Source organism: Delphinapterus leucas, chromosome 11 (genome assembly GCF_059928025.1).
Source record: "Delphinapterus leucas isolate spDelLeu-1000000601 "Yukka" chromosome 11, BTC_Dleu_Yukka2, whole genome shotgun sequence".
Lineage (NCBI taxonomy): Eukaryota > Metazoa > Chordata > Mammalia > Artiodactyla > Monodontidae > Delphinapterus > Delphinapterus leucas.
In genome coordinates, this window is record NC_143139.1 from 42,699,059 (window position 1) to 42,720,839 (window position 21,781).

The 21,781-nt window shown below is 45.7% G+C and overlaps 2 long non-coding RNA genes across 2 annotated transcripts in view; both read left to right on the plus strand.

Moving 5' to 3' along the window:
- LOC149748009 (uncharacterized) overlaps positions 1-6,057 on the plus strand; it is a 28,045-nt gene extending 21,988 nt beyond the window's left edge. Inside the window, exon 3 of the long non-coding RNA XR_016394942.1 lies at positions 947-6,057. This is a non-coding gene — a long non-coding RNA (uncharacterized LOC149748009). The remainder of the gene's footprint in view (positions 1-946) is intronic.
- Positions 6,058-9,353: 3,296 nt separating this feature from the next.
- Positions 9,354-21,781, plus strand: part of LOC149748010 (uncharacterized) — a 121,592-nt gene continuing 109,164 nt past the window's right edge. The window contains exon 1 of the long non-coding RNA XR_016394943.1: positions 9,354-21,363. This is a non-coding gene — a long non-coding RNA (uncharacterized LOC149748010). The remainder of the gene's footprint in view (positions 21,364-21,781) is intronic.

Sequence of the window (21,781 nt, forward strand, 5' to 3'; positions counted from 1 at the left end):
GGCAGCATTGCTGGAGGGAGGGGCTTGGGCTTCGAGCTGAGATGTCCCAGAGGACCATCACTCCAGGGATGGGATGTGATGGGGTGGCCGTGATGGTGGTGGTGTGGAGCAGCAATAAGTGTCCCACATTGTAGCTCCACAGTGACCGTGGGCTGGGTGGACGAGATCCTGGGAAGCCAGGCTGACTTCCCTGGCCTTGCTGTGGCCTCTTACAGCGTGAGGATAAATGAGGCTGGATTTCATGGGCTAGTGAGACACGGCTGGGTGGAGACAGCTGCTCAGACTGTGAAATGTGGGGAAGAGGCCTCCTGGGGTCAGTAGACAGAAAGAGGGAGAGGGAGATGGGAATGGGGAGGGGTAATGGGAAGACGGAAGGCTTTGAGACCTTTATCCTGGCTACTCACCCCTTTCATGGATTGAGTTATGCATATTAAAACTAAAAATCTTCAATCAATTACCTGGTTTAGCCTTCCATCTTCAGAGGTTAAGATATTACTTCCCCATTTCACAGATGAGGCCTAGACAAGTTGACTAACAGGGGTCTCCTGAGCAGAAGATGCTGAAAAAGGCACAAGGAGGCAGGTCTTTTGCCCTCTGGGGATTAGTCTCTTCTTTACAGAACTAGACCCCAAGCCTGGCTGCTTCCCAAGAAACAGAACCTGCAGGAGTTGGCACCATACACACAACTTGATTCCTTGCTCTGCCACTTACCAGCTCTGTGAACCAAAGCAAGTTACTCAACTTCTCTGTGCCTTAATTTCATTATCTATAAAATAGCGATACCAGTACCTGCTTCTGTGGCTTTTGATTGAGGATAAAATGAGATTTATGCAAAAGAACTGTGTACTGTTGTAAAGTTTTATAAATCTAAAGGTATTAGGCTTTTTTTTTTTTTTTTTTTTTGTGGTACGCGGGCCTCTCACTGTTGGGGCCTCTCCCGTTGCAGAGCACAGGCTCCGGAGGCGCAGGCTCAGCGGCCATGGCTCACGGGCCCATCCGCTCCGCAGCATTTGGATCTTCCTGGACTGGGGCACAAACCCATGTCCCCTGCCTCGGCAGGCGGACTCTCAACCACTGCGCCACCAGGGAAGCCCTAAAGGTATTAGGCATTTTAAATCATCCTCATCCTCACTTTTGCTATCTTCCCAGCTTATTCTCTCCATACCTGCTGGACAGTTCAGCCTCTTGCCTCCCAAGTCCTTTGTACCTTCTAGCCTCTAATCCTGGCATTTACTCCTCTCTGATATTGCTTTATACTCTCAATCTTTATTTCTACTCTCCTTTCCATAGGCCTCTCAGTACTTGAAGGATCTGGCTACACTCTATTAACTTACATGCATTTTTTTTTTTCTGCCTGGATCTCCTGTCTTGTGTGTCTCTCTTCTCGCATTCCAGAGATCAGGGCCCTGTCTTCTCCTCTCTTTGGACCCTTTCCCTTCCCCAGGACTGGGTTCACAGGGTGAGTTCAAAGGAAGGACACTGAGAGGTACAGAGAGGTTGAGATAAAACGGAAGAGGGAGGGCTTGGGGGACAGGACAGCAGGCTAGGCACCTGCACGTGGGGCTCTTACCAATGGGCTGTGTAGTCCTTCGGCAGCATGTTTGCCATGACCCTGGAGGGAAACAATCATCTCCCTCCTGGAGCTTAGGGTTAGGGGGAAATTACTTTCCTCATGTTTAGAGAGACAGTATTTTGCCCCATGATGTGGGACACATCATCTGGAGGTCAATCCCACATGAAAAGAAATGGCAGTCAAGAGTGTGTTTTCCTTTTCCTCTTTGGGGTATGTACTTGTGTGTGTGTGTGTGTGTGTGCATGTGCTTCTCTTCTTATTTGTTCTAGCATTTACCAACCCTAACTCTAAAATACTTTTCAAAGTGTACTTTAAATTTCTTTTGCTGAAATGAAGCCCATCTCTTTAGTGGAGATATTTTCTAAAGTTCAATGTCTTTCATGAAAGATGTGTGTATGTGGGGGAGGAAGAGGGTAAAGGGTAGAACCTGGAGAAGAAATGTAATTACCCAGCTCCTGGCTTTAATTACACATAAGCCCTGGACATTCTGAACTTTATTAAACTACTAAGTGTCCATGGGAGTGGGATGGACCTGGTGGCCTTGTCTTCTCTGCAGGGTTTCTCTGGAGGGTTTCCTCTCCACCCTCCCTCCCCATCCCAGCCTTTGGCTACACCCCGTTTCACCCGGCTACAGGTGGCACTATAAATCAGCTCTCCCAGAAATGAGGCTATCACCTGTCCAGTCCAGGTGTCTCACTGACTCTCTTTATCTTTCCAAGATCTTCTGGTTCCTTCTCTCCAAACCCACACGCTCTCCCCAACACTCCTTTTTTGGATAGCCCGTCTGTCTGTTTTGGAGGGAGGGGCTCTTTCTACAGGGGGCCCCCTCCCTTCCTAAGTGGCTTACTAATTACAAACAGAGAAAGCCTGGTTTGGGAGGTTAGTCTGTCCCCAGCTCCCTGGCTTGGTGGAGAGAGCCAGGAGCTGGGGGATTTAAAGTGCAATTTCCTGTACCTTTTTCATTTCCTGCTGGGGGTTGTGGAGACCAATAAGCAAGGTGGGTGGCAAGGACCAGACGGATTCTGCAGGTGGGGGATGGGCTGGGGAAGCGTCCTTCCGTACACTCTTCAGCCATCTCCCCTTTTCCAGGTCTCAAGGTGAATTCTTTGGGGATGGGGAACTTGATAAATCAGTGCCTGGCACTCCTTCCAATCCTGCTCTTACCTCCCTAAGGTAAAGAAACTGAGTAGAGAGGAGTGGGAGATGATCCAGGTGCTGCAATTATTAGCATAATAGGATGCTATATATAGGACAGGAAGGAATCTTAGAAAATCTTACAAATCAGTTGGATCCCCTCAGGTAACAGATGGGGAAAATGAAGTCTTTGGAGAGGAGATGTTATCTGCCCAAGGTCACATATTTAGTGGTGGGCTGGTGTGGCTGGGATTTACCTGACCCTCTGGGCTTGGAGTTCAGTGCTCTTTCCTCAGTCAGGGTGGGCTGTGGGTCGGTGATTAGCCTGTGTGCGTGCCTGTGTGTGCGTGCGCTTGGGGGATGCGATGGGATAAGGAGTAGGGGTTACAGGGAGGTGTCTGGATAGCTAGGGATCCAGGTCCTGAAATAGTCACCCTTTGGTAGGTCTTGCAGAAGAGCATAGGAAAGTCCAACCTTGGGGAAGGTTTCTGGGAGTTGGTCCAGGAAACAGACTTGTGAATAAAAAGGAGAGAAGGAGGCACGTGACCCTTGGCAATGATTAGCCCCACAGCTCTTCTTACCCTCTCCGCAGTCAGAGGTGGATGGGGTGGGGGAGGGGGGCACGGCACAGGACAAAGGAGCCAATTATTGAGTGAGTGGATTAATTGATTAATTGTCCAGAAGCTTCCAGTGATCCCCCAACAATGACATCCCCTCCTCCCGACCCCAGTCAGGCATGGCCTCGGTTAGCCCGGATTATTAATTACGGTTTGAAGTCATTTAACGATGATTTCATTATCGATGTGCTGTCTGTCTCAGGCTCAGCCTGGTTGCCAGGGCGACTCTGATCGATTGTCTTCCGGTCTCCTCCAAGTCCGCCTGCTCCTGCCTCTCCGGAGCCTGGCTGTTGGTGAGCACTCCCTAGCGATCCCCTCTAGTATTACAGAGCTCCCCAGTCGCAGCTTTGCTTGATCCAGCCAAGAAACAGATCTAGAGCTGCCTCGCAGCGTCCATCAGCTGGCCTGGAACCTGGGTTGCCCAACCTTGGTCCCTATATCAGAAGTACTGACCTACCTAGCTGTTGACAGGGACCCTGGGTATTGGGTCTTCCTTTTCCCTGGTTCGTGATGTACCTCCTTTCCCGTCCTCTGGTGGCCATCCACCCATACCCCTTTGAGATGGCTGTAGGAAGAGGTAGGTGACCTCAGTTATTGTCCTGCAGCCTCCGAATTTACCTCTGGGAGGCCCAAACCCACTGCGTTAAGATTCTTCCTGGTGCTAAAGAGACCCTTTGGGCTCTAGCTGTAATCAGACATCTGGCCTCTGGGACCTTCAAATGCAGCTGACGGAGAAAGAGGTGGGGAGAACAAGTCCCCTTCAGACTGCGTGAGTTGTTGCCCTGAGAGGAGCTGGGGGAGCTAGTCTTTGCAGAGCTCAGCTCAAGAAAGCCTGGGGAAAGAAGGCGGGGTCCAGCTTGCCATGCTAAGTCTTAGGTCTTCAGAAACTTGGCTGGTTGCTCCATCACTGGTCCCTTAAAACCTAGATTCACGCAAGTACACTGGCCTCAGGATCTCTATTCTGTGCCTCAGTTTCTCCTTTTTGTGGGTTTCATATTTCATGTGTATATTCGTGGGGGCCTTTTATAGTGGAGAGTTGCTTGAAGGCATTGATCACGATTGCTCAGAATGTGTCTACATTGTTGACCCCCAATTAATGGACAGTCACGAGTATCTTATTTCACTTATCCTTTGCATGCTGCTTATTTAGCTCTCAAAGGCAGACATCTTCCCAGTCCTTCCCTCTCCTCGCTCTTCTCCAAGTGATCCCTAAGCAAAGTGTGTCCCCAGCACTTCCTCGAGGACTTGCCCGCCTTGCTTGCCGGCCTGCCTCTATTTCTCTCTCCTCTGTCCCGCTCCACCTCGCACTGTTTGTATCAGGCTCCATTAACTCTGCAAAATTTCGGGCCAAGCTTCAGCCTCTTTTGGTTGCAGCGTTTTGGGGTAGGAAGTAAGGAAGGCGGGCTGGGTTTTCGTATTCACACAGGGGTCTCTGGGATGCCCCCGGCGGGCACTGGGAGAGAGCCTGGGGGCAGCTATGGCAGCAGCTTCAACCTATCAGCTTTCTGGGCACATCCACCACCGAGCAGCACCTGAGAGGGGAACCGCTCAGCAGTGAGCCGAGTGAGATTGAAGAGGATCATAAAGAAAATATATATCCTCCTCCCCGGCCTCGCTCCCTCCTCCTTCTCTGCACTTGCCTCCTGCTCTCTCTTTGTCTTGCTCCCTCCCCTCTCCTCACCGCATCCCTGTTTTCTTTGTTTCTTCTTTGCCTCCTTCACCTTCATCTCTGTCAGGCAGATCTGTCTGTCCGGGTCTATCTATCTGTCTCTCTGACTCCAGATATTTTTTGGTCCGAGTCTTTCTAGGACTCTGTCTGCCATCAGCTCCTCTCTTTCTCTCTCTCCCTCCTCCCTTCCCTCCCTCTCTCTGAGGGTCTCTCAGACCATCACATCTTTATGAGTTTCACCCTGTGTGCCTTTTAGTCTCTCCATCCCCACCTCCTCCCATCTGTCTCCTTTTGCTGCCTCCCCCATCACTGTTCCCTTCTCTTGCCTGCCCTTCCACCTCTCTTTTTTGCTTCTCTTATCTGTGTGTCTTTCGGCCTCTTCCCCTGTCTCTGGCTCCTACCCCTGCCCGCCTCTCATCTTCCCTCCTCCCACCCCTCAAGGTTCAGCTACTTCATGTGAAATCACCTGGATGGGCTCCAACTGTCAGGTCCCCCCATTCTGTACCCCCTCCTCCAAGGGAGATTTATGGCCCCAACTCTGCATCCTCTGCATTCCCCCCAGCCCTGGGCCGGTTCTTTTCATTACCTGGTGATTATCTGGGGGCCCTGGCATTTCCCCCAGCCTCCACCCTCTACCCAGCAGGCAGTGGATAGCACGGGGAGAAAGGGGAAGGGATTACTCTTGGGACCAGATGCAAGGACGTGGAGACCCTCCCCCTGCACCCGCCCTTCTTTCCCTCCAGCAGATGCACATCTGGGAAAATCCCAGCTTGAGGCAGGGGAAGACAGCCTAGGACTGTTGGAACAGACATAAATCAAACGCGCAAATGCCCCTCCCCTACTGTTCTGTCATTACAGACATCCTTCCAATTCCTGCCTGTCTCCTTTGCCTCTAGGAATTTTGGTTCTGTACCCTTGGCTGGGACCACTCATCCAGTATCCAGCATAGTGCCTGAAACAAAGGAGGCGCTCAATTAATGCTCTATGCCCGGCAGGAGACGCGTTAGGGCAGGGTCAATGACTTTTCGGTTTTCTCAGTTGGAGGTTCTTTCTGAGATCTGGAGCAATTCTTTCTACTCCAATGTCAGTATCTGTTTTAATACAGTTAGTTTAGACTCCAACTCTTCAGGGTCCTGTCTTGACCCTCTCCTCCCCTTCCTCCCATCTCCACCCCAGTCTTTACTGCACCTAACTTAGGGTTTAGAGGAATAGCAGTACTGTCAAGTAAAGGCAGGGGCACCCCTTTTTCTCGAGACCGACGGCTTCTTGGGCTGATCACTTGTCCATCCAGCCCTCAGTTCCTAAGTTGCCTTACCTTCTCCACCTCTGCCAGTTTACAGACTTGCCTCTGTTTGAAGATTAACATTTTGGGAAGGAGCAGGCACCTTCCTTTGGTCACTATTTCAGAGTCTTGGAAGCCCTACTTTTTTTTTTTTTTTTTTTTTTGCGGTACGCGGGCCTCTCACTGTTGTGGCCTCTCCCGTTGCGGAGCACGGTCTCCGGATGCGCAGGCTCAGCGGCCATGGCTCACGGGTCCAGCCGCTCCGCGGCACGTGGGATCCTCCCGGACCGGGGTACGAACCCGCGTCCCCTGCATCGGCAGGCGGACTCTCAACCACTGCGCCACCAGGGAAGCCCGGAAGCCCTACTTTTTGAAGGCCTCGAGCAGGAAGCTCTCTAGGCAGGGACTGTAGCTTTCATCTTTATTTCCTCTAGTATAATACTCAGTGCATATTCACTTAGAAGATATCTGTGAAGCTGAACGACTGTCTCAGTCCTCACCTTGTGGTGAAGCTTAAACCAGTTCTCTTTTATTAATTATTTTGTCTCTGGAGTGATGGGAAATGTGGGTGAGGGCGGCTTAGCTGGGTGGTGAGGGTAGAGCGACCTGGTAGGAGGATTCTGGAAGAGGCTGGTGGGGGGTTTTGCTTCTATCCTTGTTTAAAGGACTCTTGAGTGGAGGTCCTTTAACTGAATCTGGGACTGGCCCCCAAATCTCCACGTGTAGGGCTCCACCACCTCCCCAGACTCTCCTCGAACCCTCCCTCATACCCAGGACCCTGGAAAGCGTGTTTACTTATCAATTCATAGCCTTCTGTTCAGTCTCCAACCAAAAGCTCCATTTAAACCCTCATTCCACCCCCTCACCCATACAGGGCCCCGCTTGGCTTCCATTACCCACCTCCAGCTCTTGCTGCATTCCAGGCTAAACCACGTCTTTCACACGTTCCCACCCCTTCCCAAAGCCCTGCCCAGCTTCCCAAAGCCCCCCTCCCCGGGTGCCCTGACCTTCTTCCCCACCCCGAGCTGCTTGGCCAAGTCCCTTCCTTACATCTCCCTAGATTTGGCTTGTTTTTTTCTCCTCAGGTCTTTCTCCTCTGAGGTAGAAAAAGACCATCAGTAAGTGGTTTCTTGTGGTTATAGACTTGGTAAGAAAATAGACAGGGCCAGAGAGGAAGAAGGCTGGACCCGGAGGGCTGCTGCCTATAGACGTCCTGTGGGGTTTGAGCAGAGGGTACTCCACGGTGCCAGGGCAGGACTTTGGGTTGGAGAGTGCAGACGAGAGGCCTCGAGAGCTTGGTGGGTGGGGCGGGGCGGGTAGGTTTGCTGGAGCTAGAGTGATTTGGAGTACATTCTCCTCCAAACCAGAAAAGTCCTCAGCAGAGTGGGTCCTAGAAAAATATGAGTTAGGGGAGGTTATTCCCTGGCCCTTCTTCTCCAGAGTCCTTCCCTCTTCTGCCCTGCCCTCCATCCTGGCCTTTCCTTTCTGGACTGGTGTGGGGCTTGCTTTATTCATCTTTCTTTCCCACACGGCCTAGCACATAGTGTGCTTAGACATGACCTTTGAATGAATGAAGATTCTTCCTGCTGGGTCTGCTGTCTCCTTCATGTTTTGCCGCCTTTTCTCACTTGAGGTTCTGAAAGTATCTGTATCTAATCTTCTTAGGGAGGACATTGATGTGGACCCTGCAGAACACTAGTCCAGCTTGATAAGGCAGTCCGCACTAATGAGAGAGGTTTGGAGGGGCTTCTTGCTGGATGCTCAAGGAGCTAGATATGTATTTTTACATATGCTGAAGGTAGTCTCCTTGCCTTTCTCATCTATTTTTAAAAAACTGAGGTGGGGACTATAGGCTAGGTTGGATTGTGGGAGGAAAGATTACCAAATTCCACCGGGGGTTTGGCTGCCTAGTGGTCTTTATTTATTTATTTAAAAAATTATTTTATTTATGGCTGCATTGGGTCTCTGTTGCTACGCACTGACTTTTCCCTGGCTGTGGCGAGTGGGGGCTACTCTTCGTTGAGGTGCGTGGGCTTCTCTTGTTGTGGAGCACGGGCTCTTGGCGTGTGGGCTTCAGTAGTTGTGGCACACGGTCTCAGTAGTTGTGGCACACGGGCTTAGTTGCTCCACGGCATGTGGGATCTTCCCGGGCCAGGGATCAAACCCATGTTCCCTGCATTGGCAGGAGGATTCTTAACCACTGCACCACCAGGGAAGCCCCACCTACTGGTCTTTAAAACATTGTATGAAGGCTTGTCTGAGGTCCCAAGTATATTATAAATGATCCAGTGCTAAAGAAACATTGAAACTTGATGGCTCTGTTCTCTCTCTTGGAATCTGTCAATTTTATGTACACGATAGGCATATTTATTGATTGATAAAGCATTGGAGGAGAACCCTGAAATAGGACTGACTTCTTGGGTCTCCAAGAGGCAGTTTGCTGCTATCACAAAACATGTTTGCAACTCTGATTTCTAAGGCACTTGGAGTCTTAAACTGTTCTCCTTAGGCCATACCCCTCCGTGCACTTTGGTTAATACCCCAACACCAGGAGCCCAGACAACACTTCTCCATGCATGACACCTTTTTATTGATTGTATGTGGCAAGTGTTTATTTCTAAGTTTTCTTCTCTTGCCCTCCAGCAGCTCTTGGGCAGCTTCCCTCTGTTACCAATTGACATGTGATGTATGCTTCCAGAAGGCAGACTCATTTTAACTTTAGTTTAAGCAAAATCATGTGGAAAGGTTAATTTCCTTTAAAAAGTATATTCCAAATTAATAAAAATTATTTTTGGATTCTATTCTATTCTATTTGTCCTTTCCCCCCCCCTCTTATTATCACAGAAATCACAAGGCAGACTGGAGAACAGAAAGAACCCCTGGAAGTCCAGAGGTTAGGAGTCCGTGCTTCCACTGCAGGGGGCTTGTCTAAACAAAGAAAGAAAGAGAGAGAGAGAGAAAGAGAGAGAGAGAGAGAGAGAGAGAGAGGGAGGGAGGGAGGGAGAGAGGGAGAGAGGGAGAAGAGGGAGGGAGGGAGGAGGGAGGGAGGAAAGGAGGGAGGAGGGAGGGAGGAAAGAAGGGAGGGAAGAAGGAAGAAAGGAAGAAAGAAAGAAAGAACCAGGGAAAAAGGATAGAGAGTGTCTCCTAAAAAGCATGGTGGTGAAGTTTCTTTGCTGTAGGTTATGATGCATGAGCTGGGTGGGTCTTGGTGGAGAAGTCATATTGATCTATATTTGGATAAGACCTCAGGACTCTGAGGCATGATACAACTTTCATATGACAGATGATCTGGTGTCTTTCCTAAAACAAAACAAAACAAAACAAAACAAAAAATTAACTTTCTAAAGGAGATGGTGGAGGTGTGGAGCAGCAACCTAGGGCTGTAAGAGGAACCAAGCGAACTCTGGTGAGAGAGAACAGAAAGAGAGATGGTCATCTACTCATATGGGGGGAGAGAAGGATACCTTTAAAGATATGAAGGAAGATAGCCAGAGAGATAGTTGGTGTTTCCTAAGTCACCTTGTGTGCAATGCGTTATTGTGGGTGTTGGGAGAAAGTCCACGGAAGAAGGGGCCCGTGGACTCTGGCTGCTCACAACTGCTAGTCTAAAGGTAGAGACAGGATATAGTGATACATGGGACCACTGGATGGATTTCTAGATTCTATTTTTACAAGGAAAGGAAGGTTTGGGAAGCGGGAAACAGAACTAAAGCTATTTAGCAAGGCTTCTTGGGAAAAAATGAGTGTGGATTAGTGCTCACTGATTCAAAGGCCATCCTGTACTACAGTTGTAGATTGGAAAACAAGGTGGATAGGCAGATGGATTTCCTTTTACTGTTTTCTCCTGAGGTCTTTATTTAGAAATTCTGGGTTGATAGGATGCAGGGTTGAGAAAAGGGGAGTAGAGAATCATAGGGGGAAGGAGAGAAGGAACTGACTTTCACTTTTGACGTCAACATACCACATCATTTTCTAATCCTTTAATTTCACACCCTTCTTGGCTTTTTGCAGCTCTCTTTCTGTATCCTGTTTGGAAAATCGAATTCTGATTCTTTCTAGTAGCCCATCTAGTTACTGAAGGGCTCTATAAGCAGAGGCTTCTGCTTCTGCTTTTGGATTTGTTGGTGATCTTGTTTGGTGTGATAAAAAGGTTAAGAATTTCCAAAACTGGGTTCTGACTGAAATTAAACCTGTGAATGTGTCAGATCATGAATGAGGAATGTTGGATTTAACATCAGAGGCTCTGGCTCTCTGATTGTTTACCCAAATAATGGTGTAATGATACTAGTGTAGTGTCTGCCTATAGTACAGACTCCATGAATATTGAGGGAAAGAAGCAAGAATGTTCTGGTCTACATCTACATGCATTTCGGTCTGCATTTGGGTGGGTGGATTTTGTCAACACCGTATTGGTGTAAATTTGGTCTGGAGTGTTTTGGTCTATATCAGGATGGGTTTTCACTCACTTGGAATTCAGCCTCTGTCAGACTGGGAAGGGATTTGAGAGGTGTAGTGCTGGCGGTCGTAGGGTAGGTAGTTTAGTTGCATGAGGTAGCCATTTGGGGACTGCCACAGCTTTCAAGTCTTGGTTGCAATTGACAATATTTACTTGCAGAATTATGGTTTCTAGCCTCAGTGAGAGAACATGAAGCAGCTTCTACCCTAAGGAGTTTTTATTTTAGAAAGGGAGACAAAGTATTCTCCCAGGTAACATTCAAACAGAATGCAGTACAAAGTAAAATCATAGGTGGAGGGAAGATGCCTTGTAAGCGATCTGTTTGGTGAGGTCGTTTTTTTGGAAGACTCCTGGGATATAAGCTTGCATATTTATTTTCTTTGGTATGGGCTGAATTTGGTTACTTCAGCTTTCTTTCCAACCTTTCAGGGAAGCTTTCTGAGCTTTTCTTTTCTCTCTCCAGGGGAGAAGTAAAAGACTTATTGCACTAAAATGGTTTCTTTCTGACAGACTCTTTTACTTTTCTGCACAGACCAGGACTGAGAATTTTTAGTATTATTGTATTTTAGTATTGAGATCTGTAGCAAATATTTAGCTTGATCTGTATAGTTGGGCAAACTGGATTTACTGGTTCAAAGTGTGGTAGGGCTTGTTTTGTTTTGTGTTTTTGGTGGGGGGCTGGGAGGAAGCCCTCAGTAAAGCTGGATTTATTGAATCATAGCCCAAGCATCACACTGTCATGAAGACATAGCTTGAACTGATATTTCCCTGGGAAACACTTAGACAAAATGCCAAGATGGAGCAATTCTCCCCTCTTCCATGCAGCCTTCTCAGACTTCCCATGGTGCACAGAAGATGGGCTCTAATCTTGCCAGCACTGGAAAATGAAGCCCACTACTCTTTTCTTCTATCAACTGTGAAGTCATCTGGGATCTTGACATGCCCTTGCCTCTGATGTAAATATCATATTGTTCATTTCTGATTTAGGGATACCCTTTCCGGTTCCTGGTTTATGTATCTTTTACTTTTTTGGGGAGGTGGGGAAGAATTCACGAAATGCCCCTAATTGTAAGTTCCCAGAGAGGGGAATTCTCTGTTTGTCACCATTGTCTTGCACTGCATATAAATGAGTGTGTGGTGATTTGGAGGTGATGGTGGTGATGTTAATGATTTAGGGGGAAAAAGACATTGGTTTTGCTTGAACTCTTTTGCACAAAGAATCATTTTGGTGTCTGAATTTTCTAATTTGGAATTTGTCTTTGTATGCATTTACATTTAGTTGACATCTGATTTTTAATAGTTTGAATACAGTCTTTCTCACATGGAAACTTTTTGTGGTTTCCACGAGAAACCCAAACCCACATAGGGATTATCCAGTTTCTCACTTTAGACCCAACCCAAACGAAACAATCTATCTGTGTACTAATTTACAGACAGCATGGGATAAATGATAGCACATTCAGAAAATTCTCTTCTCTGGGAGCTTACAACATAAGGACATTTCGTGCATATCTCCCTATCTTCCCGAAACAAGTAAAATCCTATTCTAAACGATATCCAACCATTTGACTATTGGACCACTTCTCCCTTCTGTAGTGTAGTCTTAAGCTTAGTTATTGCAGTTTGAGTATCACATCATGTTGCCTAATGGCAAAGCATTAGATGACTTATCTTCCAAATTAAGTAAAGCAATGAAAGTAATAAAACTCCGTTGTCTGTCTGTTCAGTCATTGGACATCAAGGGGATGACACTGGGGCAAATGATTCACAGATAATGTGCTTGGTCTCAGACAATATGGGTTATTCCCTTTGTACTTTCACTTTGTTATGGAAACTTATATTTCCCTGGCTGTGGCCAGTTGACTTTTTGTACCTCAGGCTTCAGTGAGAAGGAGTGGTGAGCTGAAAGCTCCCGCAGGTCGAAGCTGCACTCCTCCACTCTGTGTCACCATCCACTACTCCCGCTCTTTTCCCCAACTGGGCATTCTCCCAGTGCCAAGTTCTAGGCCAGTGAGTTTACCACTGGACTCTAAGGAGGGGGGAGCAGGGGGCAAGGAGAGCATACTGGGGAGATCAGATATCTGTAGGTGTGGCTGGAGAAGCTTCCCGAAGGAGGGTCATGCTGAAAAAGATTTGGAAAGAGGGTGTTCTAGGCAGAGAGGGACAGTCTGTGTGAGGGCTGAGGTGAATGACAGCAAGATGTTCACGTGTGGGGAAAGATGTGTCCTGTTCAAGCAGAGAGCCACAGAAAAGGTTAATAGTAGGGGTACGAGGTAGAAGAACAGTGAAAAGAAAGTCCTGGAAATACAGTTTTAGAAGTTCGGATTTAACAGAGAGCTGGAAACTGCAGGTCTGGTTGGGAGAAAGGGTGTGTGTGTGTGTGTGTGTGTGTGTGTGTGTGTGTGTGTGTGTGTGTCTGTCTTTTTAAGACTTGAGGAACGTGTCATTTTCTAGAAGGAGGGTAGAGGGCACTCACACTTCAGTTATCTACTGCAATGCAGCAGTCAGGGTGAATGTGATTTAGGGCTGTAGCCTGGTTCAGGGAAGGACAGCACTCTCTGATGGCTGCTGAGTGGATCGGAGTGGGATCTGAGAGCATCTCATTGTCTAGAGTTACCAATTTTATGGACCAGGAGGGTGGACCAGAGAGTATGGCTGCAGGCTGGCCCTGGATATACAGTATTTGCAAGCTGTAGGAACATACTAGATAGAAGTCTAGTGGGGACAAGGTGCTGAGTGTTTAAGTGACTTCATGTCAGCTGAATTGAATTGAGGGCTAGGAGAGTGATTCCCAAATATCTGAAACCAATGATTTCAGTTGAAATTCCTTAGGTTTAATCTAAATTTTAATGCAATTTCCCTGAATAAAATCAGAATCCTTAGAAACTGCTTTGCCAATGCCCTGTCTTTGGACACATCTGGAGCTTTCTTCCTTTTGAAACGAAAATGGAAAGGCAATGCTTTATCTTCTCTGTTGATCTTCCTATACTCACAGCGTTTCCAGAATATCCATTATTTCTTATCTGGAGTCCATATTCCATAATAACCTTTACAGAATAACGAGGAGATCCCAAATAAAGACTAAGAGGTCTGTGTTGAAGCCTGATGTCCATTGGTCTTTGTGCTTATTTCCATAGATGATTAATAAATATTAAGAATGTTCTAGGTGTTATGAGCTCAGAGCTGGTCACAGTCGGGTTACAGTGGGAACACTAATGCCCATTAAAAAAATTAATTAATTTTTGGCTGCATTGGGTCTTCGTTGCTGCGCACGGGCTTTCTCTAGTTGTGGCGAGCGGGGGCTACTCTTCATTGTGGTGCGCGGACTTCTCATTGCGGTGGCTTCTCTTGTGAAGCGCGGGCTCTAGGCGCGCGGGCTTCAGTAGTTGTGGCGCACAGGCTCAGTAGTTGTGGCGCATGGGCTTAGTTGCTCCGCGGCATGTGAGATCTTCCCGGACCAGGGCTCGAACCTGTGTCCCCTGCATTGGCAGGCGGATTCTTAACCACTGTGCCAGCCGGGAAGTCCTAATGCCCATTTTTTATATTCTACTAAGTCCGGTCTCTGGTTGTCAACAACAATCTGACTACACTGATCGACCTGATGTAGCTGAATTCCTTTCTCCCGGAATCATCATGAATTTTTAGCTCTGGAATGGGGTTAACCATGTTTTAGAGTGACTGACATACTGACATTTTTCTGGTACTGGGTTCTTCTGGAGGAGATCGCTGTTCTCTGGCAAACATTCCCCGTTGGCTCCTGATCGGCAGCAAAGTCTGGGGAGCAAATGGCCAAGTGAATTAGGAAGCTTAAAAGATGCTTTGTTAAACTATCCTCATTAAACTGACACCATCTGCCTTCCCACTCTCCTTTGTCCCAGTTGGGGCTGTCCTTTGTGACAGATGTTTCCTAACTGTGTGCCGGCAACATCTGGAAGCCTTGGGTGACGGCTGAGGTTTGGAAAGGCCAAATCTGGAGGTATTTAGATTGTCAGGGAAATTTCAACCGTCTTCCTGCCACTGGGCTCCCATTTAAAAAATTGTTTGCTCCCCCACCCCCATCTTCCTTTAGCCAAGGAGAATCAAGATTTCATTTCCTCCTCTAGCACTTTCTAACCTGAACTGAATATGGTTTTATTCTTCTCAAGAATGGTGTAGTGAATAGAAAAGATTTGGAATAGCATGAGGAAAAGAGTCTCAGAAGGGTGACATATAGACATCTAGATATATTAGCCTATATTTCCGTTAAAAGCCAGGCAAAAGGAGATGGGTTAAAGTTGTGGGTAAGAGTTGTAATTAGATGTAAAATTATATCTGGGAACTATTGGAATGGCCACAGGGATGCTTTGGAATCTCCTTTCTTAGCATCTAAAAGGAAAATCTGGAGACATTTTGGCCCTAAATTGGATTAGGATTTTAGCAGAACATGGTTTAGATGGAGCCTTCAGATTTAATGATCCAACTACTTCTAGCCCAGGTCCATCAGCATCTGTTAGGGGAGAAAGGGAAGTGATTGACAGGGGCTGACTTGGACACTACGATAAGAATTGGCTCAAATTCTCCATTAATAGCCATTAATTTTAATGTTTGTGGAGGCAGAGTGCTGCAGTAGAAAGAACATGGGCTTTGAAGTCACAAAGAACCAAGTTCAAATTCCAACTCTTCTTTTTATTGGCTATATGATCTTGGGAAAGTTATTTAATCTCTCGGTCTGTAAAGTGGAATAATCATACTTATTTCATTGGGTTGTTATGGAGTTAAATGAAATAACATATGTGCATTACCTGCAGCTCAACAAAATTCCGGTTCTCTTTCACCTCCCTCTCCAGGTTTCTGTAATTCTTACACATACACCTGCTATCCCTCTTTTCCAGATACCATTTTTCTCTGCCTCCAGCCTCTGCAAATCTTCCCCAATGCCTCACAGAGTTCAAGTCTACGGCCCTGATTTATTAATTTGTGTTAGTCCCACAAAATGACAATAACAGTATGTAGTTTTTATAACCATACCAACACGAGCCAAGGTTGTGGTTTCTTTCCAGGCATTTTTACTTGCTGACAATTTTGGTTGTAAATCAAAGGCAAAGGAGTTCTATCTTCCTACCCACCCCTCTGATCTAAAGTTCCTGATTTGGGGCTAGATTGTTCTGGGTGAGATTTTCCTTCAAACAAAAGTGATGGCCAGCTTGTTTATAAAGGTCATTCAGGGAAGGAGACTTCATAACCTTTACTACTGGGACATTCTTGATTTCCTCCCAACTCTTTAGTTTGAAAAATATCAAATGTAGAGAAAAGTTTCAAGAATAGTATAATTAACACCCACTTATCTTTAACCACGATTGACCAATTGTTCATACTTTGCCACACTTGCGTGCTCTCGCTCGTATATACATACATATATATGAAATACACTCTATGTGCAAATTTCGCTAATTGTCCAATAATGTTTTTTCTTGTAAAATGTTTTTCCCCAATCCAGGTCCAATCCAGGGTTATGCATTGCTTTTCATTGTCATGTCTCTTTATTCTCCTTTAATCTGGAATAGTTCTTTAGCCTGTCATTTCTGACATTGACAGTTTTGAAGATTATAGGTCAGTTGTTCTGTAGAAAGTCAACTTTCTGTAGAAAGTTGTTTTGTAGACTGATTGTTTTCATCGTTTGATTCAGGTTACGCATTTTGGGCAAGATATTATACAAGAACATTCTTTTAAAAATTTTATTGAAGTATAGTTGATTGACAATGTTGTGTTAGTTTCTGCCGTACAGCACAGTGATTCAGTTGTACATACATATACACTCTTTTTCATATTCTTTTTCATTATGGTTTATCACAGGATATTGAATATAGTTCCCTGTGCTCTACAGTAGGACCTTGTTGTTTATCCATCCTGTATATAATAGTTGCATCTGCTAATCCCAAACTCCCACTCCATCCCTCCCCCACTCCCCCTCCGCCTTGGCCACCACAAGTCTGTTATAGAAACATTCTTAAAGACAGTGAGTACCATGTAGGCAAGGAACATCTTTTTCCTCCCTGCTGTGTCCATCATACCAAGCACAATGACTGGCGATTAGAAGGTCTTAATAGTTACTGAATGAATGAATAAGTGACCTAAAACTTTCACTGCCCTTTAGGTCCATTATTTTTCTACCTGAGGAGAGCGGGAAGAACAGCCTTCTCCTCTCTCCTAGTCCCACTTTTATTATAAATGTTTGGGGGCTTAAAAAAGGTAACCCAAGACCTCTGTGATGAGACCACAGAGAAGGGAAGTGAGCTGGGTACTGTGACGTGAGGCGAGCTGCGGCTTCTCTACCCCGGGTTGGGGGTTGGCAATCACACTGTGTTCAGAGAAGAGGATGAATAAGTTGGTTTCTGATGGAAAGAAAAACACACAAAATCTATGAGTCCATGGCCTGCTTTCTTGTGGAGAGAAATTAGTTATTTAGGTTTCCAGATTTTACCATACTTCCCTCCCCATTTGAATCCTAAGAATGCCATAGTGAAAACTGATTTCTGTCCCTCCTCCTTTCCCAGAGGGGACAACCCCATAATTCTCTTCTTCTCTACCTTCCACCACCCCCCCCCGCCCAGCACAAGTGTGTATTTTCTAACATTTATAAACGGTGGTTGGGCGGCCATTCTCTCCAAGTTATTTATTGTTGAGAAAATCTATAACTCCTTGGACTTCTCATTTTGATGTAGAAGCTTTCATCCCTGTCGCCTGGGGGAAGCGAGGTTATGAGAGGTACTCTTTGCCTCTCGAAAATGTGTTTTCAGCCTTCCCTTTGGGGCCCTTTCTCTCCCTAGCTCTTATCATCTCAGACATTTCTGACAATCCTTCCTGAGGCATCTGGGGCTTGGGACTGAATTCATCCATTTAATTCTGAAAGGCTTGTGAGTGCCTGATTCACATTGTTCCTGCCCCTTTTCTGAGAATCCACCTACCCCTGTCTTTGCAGCCCTCAATTTTACCAGTTCCCAGAAAAAGCACCCTTTCTCTCCATGTCAGCGCTTGATTATCCACAATCATGGAGGGGTTAATCTAAAGGAGTGAATGACACCAAGATGACTTTTGTTTGATTTTTAAGAGATGGAATCCTGGCTAAAGATAATCCATAAAGGGAACGACTTTGATGAGAGCGATCCATCATGTTAATCTCCCATGAAGGAGGCATGGCATCTCTTCTTTTGTACCTAGAGAGGGAGGCAGATGGGAGGATCTCAGCTTGTGCAGCCCTCATTGTGTTGTCAGAAGCACCGGACATCTAACTTCTCTCCATGCCTCGTTTTCAAACTCTGGAGGACTATCCTTCAGTCTGAGAACCAAATACTTAGTTCAAAGCCAACATACAAAACTATCACTTTATCTAGGGTTCCCATCACACCCAGAGTAAAAGCCACAATCTTCACAGTGACTCTCAGGCCCTACTGAGCCTGAGAAGGCTCTGGCCTGCTGCTGTCTCTCTGACCTCATCCCCTGCTGCTTCCCCCTCACCCACTCTGCACCAGCCCCACGGGCCTCCTTGTTACTCCTCAAAAGTGGGCAGTACTGCCTCACACCCATTGGGATGGATGGCTGTTATTAAAAAAAACAGAAAATAACAAGTGTTGGTGAGGATGTGGAGAAATTGGAGCCCTTGTGCTGCTCTGCTGATGAAAATGTGAAATGGGACAGCCACCGTGGAAAAGTGGTATGATGATTTCTCAAAAAATTAAACATACAATTACCATATGATCCAGCATTCCCACTTCTGGGTATGTATTCAAAATAACTGAAAGCAGGGACTCAAGAAGCTATTTATACACCCATGTTCACAGCAGCACTATTCATGACAGTCAAAAGGTGAAACAACCCAAATGCCCTTCAACGGATAAACAAAAAAATGTGGTATATACACACAGTGGAATATTATTTGGCCTTAAAAAGGAAGGATATTCTGGTACATGCTACGACACGGATGAACCCTGAAGATGTTATGCTAAGTGAAATAAGCTGATCACAAAAGGACAATATTGGATGATTCCTCTTGTATGAGGTCCCTAGAGGGACCAAATTCATAGAGACAGAAAATAAAATGGCGGTTGCCAGGGGCTGGTGGGGAGGAAGGGTTGGGGAATTACTGTTTAATGGACAGAATTTCAGTTGAGGAAGATGAAAAAGGTCTGGAGATGGATGGTGGTAATGGTTGCACAACAATGTGAATGGACTTAATGCCACAGAACTGTGCGCTTAAAAATGGCTCAAACGATAAATTTTATCTTGTGTATATTTTACCATAATTAAAAAATTCATTAAAAAAATGGCCAAGGTCTTTGTACTTGCTCTTCTCTGAGATCTGCATCGTGGCTTGTTCTCTCACCTGCTTCTGATCTTTGGTGAAATGTCATCTTCTCAGTGAGGCCTTCTTGGACCACCCATTTTAACATTGCAACTCCCACTGTAACCTTTTCTTGCTTTACTTTTCTCTGCGGCACTGATTGCAATCCAACACAATATGTATTCTTTTTACTTATTTGTTTACTGTCTGCTTCCTCCTGCAGGAATGTAAACAACTTGATTGGAGGGATTTTGTGTTTTTTTCTTTGCTGTATCCTCAGTGCTAAATAGTTGGGGGCCAGTAAATATTTGTTGAATGAATGAATGACCACGACTAGAGACTGAGCAGGCACAAACAGAAAAGAAATGGGAAGATTCCGTTTTTCATTTGCCTCGATTAACTAATTTCTTCTAACCTTGGATATGAGATTTGGATCAGTTTTTTTGGTGGCTTTTGCTCTATTTACCTTCTCATGTGTATTGTCAACTGTTCCCAACTGGAAGTGTTGGTCTACTACATACACCACACTAATGATTGTTTAAACCTTTCACCTTGAACTCGAAGCCTGTGCTCTTGGATTCCTGACTGCCCCTACCAGAGTTGCAAGGGTGCTTGAGTTAGGACTTTGGAAACTCTGGGGAAGCTCAGATACCCAGAAAGTTTGTACTTGTTTGTTTGGGAGACACTGGTTTGATTGGTTCTGGGAGCTTTCATTCTGTGGAAATTTTAAGGAGGATGAGAAAACTCATAGAGTTTGGGGTCAGAAAAGGAGCTGTACTTGCATACAGAGGATTGATATAATCTCTGGACATGTGACATTTAAAGTCCACTTCTGTGAAACAGTGAGACCTAAAAATAATTAATAGCCTCATTAGCCTTCCTCTCTCAAGTCTTTATCAAACTTCTAGCAAAGCAACTTGGATCCAAACTATATTTGAAGCTATTCAGCAGGAGCCATGAGGCCAAACTTCTTGATTGGCAGGTTTCTTAACACCCAACCAAGGGAACCAGTGGAACTTACTGCCTTGGACAAATGTTTTGAAAAGGAAAGGCCCAGAGGGAGGGCAGTGCCCTTCTTAGAGACAGAGGAGTGAACACAATGACCTCCAGGGTGAAGGAAAGTGGGTGGGGTTGTCTGGGAAAGCAGGACAGCCTGCAATTTAGTGTGTGGATTGTTGGATTTGACATGGGTTTTCTTGGCTACTTGGGATGGAACTTTTGTTTTGGAGTTTGGAATGAGCTCAGAGCTGAGAGAAACACAGGGAGGAGGAGGGAGGGAAGGAGGAAGCAGAGGGCATTATGGAATTCACACAAGCTGGCTTCCTGTTCCCTGGCCTCTCTCATCATTTCTTTAAGCACCTCCCTTGCGTGAAGCATCTCCTCTGGGAGAGACTGTTTCCTAATTAAACTGAGATTCACAGGCCCAGGGCCCTCATTAGGAAATGTCCTTAGGAAATGCTCTTGAAATAGATGATTGTGCATGTTTTCGACTCCTGTTTCCACCTCTCTCTGGCCCTTTCTCTCTTAAAATATTTTTTTTCCTACTTCTAGGAATCTTAAGGTTTAGTAGTCAATCAATACATCTATATGTTCAATACATCTATATGTTCTCTGTCCTAAATGCCTCTTTTGGTTGCCTGGTACAATTATGAGCAGATCCATGCCCTGGGTAGAGAGGATTGAGGGGTGGGAGTGTGGAATTCAGAAAGAGGAGGTACATGGATTCTGACCCTGCCCTCTGGGAGCTTTTAGACTATAAAGGAGTTTAAGGGACACACCAAGGGCACCACCAGACGGAAAGGGAATATTTATTTCAGCTGAGAATCAGGGCTAGCTATAAGTGCTGGTGGGGTGGGGAAGAATGTTGGAGATTGGGCGATGGTTTAAGAAAGGCTTTCTAGGAGTGGTGGGGAGGGTAGTAGAATAGGATTAAGCAGAGCTATAGGGTCAAGACTGACAGAGACGAGTGAGGAGGGCATCGCTGGCAGGGCAAGTAACTCACACAGAACAAAGGCTCATTGCATGGAGGGTAAGTCAAGATGTGAGGAGCTGAGTTAGGAATGAGGTGATGGGCCTGAGGCTGGGGAGGAGGTAGAATTAGGGAAGGACTCTAACAGCTGGGTTGAAGAGTCTGGACTGAATTCCAGATTATTGGAATACTTGGAATAATTGGACTATTCACAGATTATTGCACAGGGAAGGGGTGTTTCTGAACATTGCATTTGAGGAAGATGTTTCTGTTTATTGTTATAGGCTGGGTTGAAGGTAGACGTTCTCAGGATTCCCCATCAGGTGTTTGCTATTTCTTCTGTAAGGTATGTTGTTTATTCGTCTGTTCTGCCTGCTTCTGTTTGAGTGATAAAATATGATTGTTTAATTCCCATTTTTTTACTGAAGTATAGTTGCTGTATTATATTATGTAAGTTACAGGTGTACAATATAGTGATTCACAATTTTATACTTCATTTATAGTTATTCTAAAATATTGGCTATATTCCCTGTGTTGTACAATATATCCTTATAGCTTATTTTATACATTATGTAATTCCCATTTGTTTTGTTCTTCAGTTTGTTTTCCCGGTATCTTCTTTTCTTTTTTTTTTTTTACATCACCCTATTTGTTAATTAATAAATAAATTAATTAATTAAGGCTGCGCTGGGTCTTCATTGCAGCATGCAGCCTTCTCTAGTTGCGTCAGTGGGCTTCTCTAGTTTTGGCGCGTGGGCTCTAGG